Genomic DNA, 5,775 nt, shown 5'->3' on the forward strand with positions numbered 1-5,775 from the left:
AGAAGAGGTGTCTCAAATAGTCCATGGTGTCTCGTGCAGGTTGACCATGCTGCCGCTCAGGTGTAGGCCCAACTACATGGGGATGGTATCGTTGTGGGGGAGGGGGGTGGGATGGTGGATGATATCCCCACAACTGAAGGTATGGAGGTGCCCTTCTTCCCCCTACTGGCTGCTGGTTCCTCTGGTCCATTCCCACTTGCTGAGGCCCATCCGGGCTTGAAGGACCATGTACATGCAGCTGGATAGAACGCTCATCCATAGGGACTTGAGACTTGACTTGGACTTGCCCCTCAAAGACTTGACTTGGACTTTCCCCTCAAAGACTTGACTTGGACTTGCCCCTCAAAGACTTGAGACTTGACTTGGACTTGCAAAAAATTACTTGTGAGCAGTGAAATTGTTTGAAATGTTAAAGGGTTAGTTAAAACCCAGCAAAGAGCTGGAGGAAGAAGTGAGGAGAGGCACATGCCTCCTCAGTGTTTGATTTAATTGACATTTGTTTGATTTAAGAAGGATTTAAGTTTAAATTACAATTTGTTTAGAGTGACCCAGCAAAGAAGAGCTGGAGGAAGAAGTGAGGCACATGCCTCCTCAGTGTTTGATTTAACTGACATTGTTTGATTTAAGAAGGATTTAAGTTTAAGTTTAAATTACAATTTGTTAAGAGTGACGCAGTAAAGATGAGTTTGCTTTATTAAATGAAAGTCAAACTGCCCTCTGTCTCCTGATTCTCTATCCATGTGCTCCACTAGCGTTTTAAACTGTTTGTGGTCACAGAAGTGGGAATAAAAGATGTGCAGTGTTTTGCCTAAATCAGGTTTAAAATTGCCTAAGATGCAACGGCATGTTCATAAATTGGCCTGTCATTTAATCCACTTATGCAACAGGATTTGACATACAGCGTTATTTGTGTTGTTAATAGTCATATATTGTCATAACCTTTTTGTGTGAAATGATTAAGGAATATCATATACTCTCTATTTGGTTCAGTTTTTTGTGTCTCCTGAAAAACTTGAAAATATGACTTAGGCCATTAGTTTAGCAAGGTGACGAAAATAAACTATAAGACCTAAGGCATCCATCGGTACTGGGTGGTAATATGCTAGCTAACTATTTCAAGGGGGTCCCTTGACCATATGTATATATATATATATATATATATATATATATATATATATATATATATATATATATATATATCCTCTTCCAACTCAACTATACCGATATCCTGTATCCTGTATCCTGTATCCTGTATCCGTATAAACTCTTTGTGGCTTACTCCTGGTAAAGTCTGGCTTTGTTAAGATTCAATTATAGCTGCCATACACTTGAGCCGGTGTGCACCTCCGCCACCAAATGCATCCCCACCTCACATATTGTAATGATTTATACGGCAATGTAACAGTTTATAAAAAATTATATAATCTTCTGGTAGAGACGTGACCTCTAGGGGGGTGACCCCGAGGCCTGGGAGGGGGGGGGGGGGGGGGGGGGGTTGGCTAGTTATGTTCTAGATAACCCTGATAGGTTGCTTTGGATTTTTAAATGAGGGAGAAGGAGCGGAAGTCATTTTAAGGATTTTAACAAGATAATTTAACCTTTTTTTGTGGGAAAAACCATCAGACAAATTATTATTCAAAGTAGAGTATTTTATACACATCTTGAAACATGACTTTAGGGGGTCTTTTTAGGGGGTTAAACAGCCCCAAAATATGGTGGGGATGCAATTATCGGCGGGGGATGGCCCACATCCGTTCCAAAGGACTGCACAATACAGACATGAACAAGCAGACCCTCCCATCATTTGAGCACTTTAACAATTGGAATTTCTTTACAGGCCTGGCCATAGCCTGCAGCTATATATTTCAATCAGGAGACTTGATGAATAAACAATGATTTTATTATAATGATGATGAATGATCTTTACAGAATATTATGATGAGAAAGTTAGTTAGTCTTTGGAGCTTGACACCACAGGGAGATATCGAGATCGAGCTGGGTCAGCTCGAACAGCACAGCCATTTATAGACGCTTTTAATTTGACAACATAAACATTCAAAATTGCCCCTAGCTTACTTCCTGTTGCAATGTTTGCTAATGCAATAGCTGACAGGAAATAAGATAGGGTTCAAACTGTTCCCATAGCAACGCAATTCCGTGAAAACCGTCTATACCCCCCTGTGGAGTCAGGATACTGGTGCTGGTGAAACCTCTTAATGACTGATGGATCAGGAACTTGGCGGAGACGGGGAGGTGGTGGGTGTGCACCAGCCAGCAGGGTTTAGAGAGACTGAATGAGACACAGAAAAGCATATTTATGCACACAGCAACCATGTGATAGGCTGCCTAAAGGGGAGTGCCACAATGTGATAGGCTAGAAGTGCAGGTGAGCAAAGGTGTATGAGGTGATGTGTTGCTGTGCTATTGGCTTATGGGAAACTAGGAGGCAACCACTGATTATTCAATTATCACCAGGAAGCTGACAGGTTAACAGGTGAGCAAGCAGGAGAAGTGCAGTGACTGTGGAACCGGTGAGGATCAAGATCGTCCTGTCTGAACCTACGTTAAAACTCCATATAGGTTTCGACCTATAGTCTTTCTTCTTTTCTTATTTCACTTGTTTTCTCTCTCGCTCTCTCGCTCTCTCTAACACACACACACACACACACACACACACACACACACACACACACACACACACACACACACACACACACACACACACACACACACACACACACACACACAGAGACACAGACACACCCTTTGTGGGTGGACACAAGCATATATAGACTGTTAGAAGAGACACAAAGAAGACACCTTTAAATTAGGCTACCTGTACCTGGATCACTCACCTGCAAGCCTCTAAACTCGTGAGAAACATTCACAATGACAACGGTAAGTGCAACGTATCTCCTAAAACACTATTTAGCTAGTGTTCCTAAATATACGTCTGTGGTGTTTTCATTATCCTCGTTAATATTTTACACCGAAAATTATAATAAGAATAAGTCACTGTAGGAATTCTAGGTACTTAGTGCAGAAGTAGGCATAGGCTAGTTTGAGGCTGTGGCAGGTTACACTGCTGCTGGTCAAGATTCTTTTTTTTTTTAGATGTTAGCCATGTTAGATGAGCCATCATTGTCTCAGTGAAATCTCTTCTAAAACATTATCGATGCTACTTTTTTATTATTTTCTCTTGTATTTTATGAATCAATCCATTCATTCATTTAATTTGTTAGTGCTCACTCTATCTGTTTTGCATTGTTTCCCATGTGTTTTCACACTCGGTTACACCATAATTCAGATTCAGATTCAGATCAGGAATCTGCATGTTCACAACTACAAGAACAAAAACCAGAACAAATGCAATGCAAAGATGTATAACAGTTAAAGGAGTTAAATTATGGAATGGACTAGAAAAGGAATTAAGAATGTGTAAAACAATCAACAAATTTAAAAAAAAATTAAAAAATCAGATTATTAACAAATATAAAACTCAAGATTGATATTTATATTATATTACATTATTATACATTCATAGATATATAGAAATTTAGTTTGTATATTTGACACTTTGTAAGTACAATTCATGTGTATATAGAATACCTGTATTTTGCTTAGTATTCATTATTATTGTTATTATCATTACTATCAATATTATCAATATTATATATCAAGGGGAAAAAAAAAAAAAAAAAAAAAATGTAAAAAGGGTAGGCGCTATAAGCGTTTGCTTCAGCCTACTCCTTTTCGGTCAGATCTTTTCAGGCTTGTATACACCCAACCAGCAATCATTGTTTGTTCTCTTATTTTGTTTTCTTGCTTTTCTTTAATCACAACTGTATTGAGCTGTACTTGTGAAATTGACCAAAATAAACTAAACTAAACTAAACTAAAGATAACTTTATTGTCCATTAAATTTGCATAAGATGGAAATGTGTCTTTGGTAGTGGCATATAGGAGTAGTTGAAGGAGAGTCACCGCACAACATAATCATACACCGGCATGAAGGACAAAGACAAAGTGACAACAATGCAATATACAGTGTACAGTACATTGGGTTAAAAAGGGGTTTGATTTCATCACACTTCAGTACAGCGGTGCTAGGTAGTAAAGTACATGGTGTACATTAGGTAGTGATAATAATAATAATAATAATAATACAAAATATAAAAAGTGCATCAAATAATTGTTTGCAGAGGGCTTTAGAGAGTAACTTTAAAAAGAGGTCGACTTAAGGAGGCACCTTTAAGGGGCCATAAAAGGGGCCAAATTATATGGTCAGTGGGTCCTGACGAGCCTGTGGTGGAATCTGGTTTGAAACGCCCCTGACCCTTCCAAGGTCACTCCTTGTTTTGCAGTGTTGGGCAAGTTACTTTCAAAATGTAATATGGTACATATTACTAGTTACTTTCATTTGAAAGTAATAAGTTACTTTACAATATTACTGTCTGTGTCGAGTAACTCGCTACTTATTACACTACTTTTGCATTACTTTCACCAAAATAACAGCAGTAGCAGAATGACATCGCCGCCCCGGAACAATCCCATAAAATAAATTCAACTGTCTTGAAATCAGTGTAAACATCCAAGATTCTAAATGTTATCCTTTTCCTTTTTTCATTGTCATCTATAGTCGATTTATTATTTATAGTGGAGTTTTTTGCATGAAAACACACAATTTTATCAGGAAATGATTGTATCTTTATTTAAATATGCTTTTCGATTTAAAAAATAAAAGTAAATCAATTTGTAACTTGTGTTACTTGACAAAGTAACTGGTATAATATTACTGAAATCCTATTGGTAATAAGTTATATTACTGAGTTACTGCTAAAAGTAATATATTACATGTAATATGTTACTTTTGTAATGAGTGCCCCAACACTGTTTTGTCTCATTCCACAGGAAGAAAATGTCTCCTACTGGACCTTGAGTGTCACCATATTGAGAGCACAAAACAATCACTCCGAAGATTATTGTAAGTAAAGCTAACTCAAAATGTGATTTAAAAAAAGGGATAGTTTGGTATTTTGAACAGTGCGCCGAAATAACTATAATAATAATAATAATGATTGGATTTATATAGCGCCTTTCCAAGGCTCAAAGCGCTGACACAGGATCATTATTCGTTCACACCATTCGTACCGGTGGTTCAGAAGCGTGGCAGCCACACATTGGCGCTCAACGGCCCCTCCGAACCACCATCATTCATGTCTACATTCATACCAATCATAGCAATCATACCATTCATGTCTACATTCATACCAATCATACCAATCATACGAGGCAAGGAGGGTTAAGTGTCTTGCCCAAGGACACAGCGACAGCAGCTGGGAGGGAGCGGGGATCGAACCGCCAACCCTTGCGTCATTGGCCGACCCGCTCTACCTCCTGAGCTAAAGCCGCCCCCATATATAATAAATAATTATGTTTTCTGTCATGATCCTATTAGTAGAAATGATAAACATTGCAAAACACAATGTTCACAATATATAAACAGTATTATCTTGGAAAAAACTCAAATAAAACCCAAGCTAGAGAAGTTATGGTTTCTACTTCTAATAGGGATCATGACAGAAAACATGTTATTTGGGCCCCAGGGTTCAAAATACAGAGCTATTCCTTTAATAATTCGATTCAAAATACAATGCTACAGCATGCGCTGGGACGCGTCATCAGTGATGTTAACTGGGGTCGTAAGGTGTTTCGGGTCTATCCAACATCATACACCCTCGCCCAGTAGACCCAGCCGAGGCCGATTAAGACCCC

This window comes from Poromitra crassiceps (genome assembly GCF_964638095.1).
Source record: "Poromitra crassiceps genome assembly, chromosome: 14".
NCBI lineage: Eukaryota > Metazoa > Chordata > Actinopteri > Beryciformes > Melamphaidae > Poromitra > Poromitra crassiceps.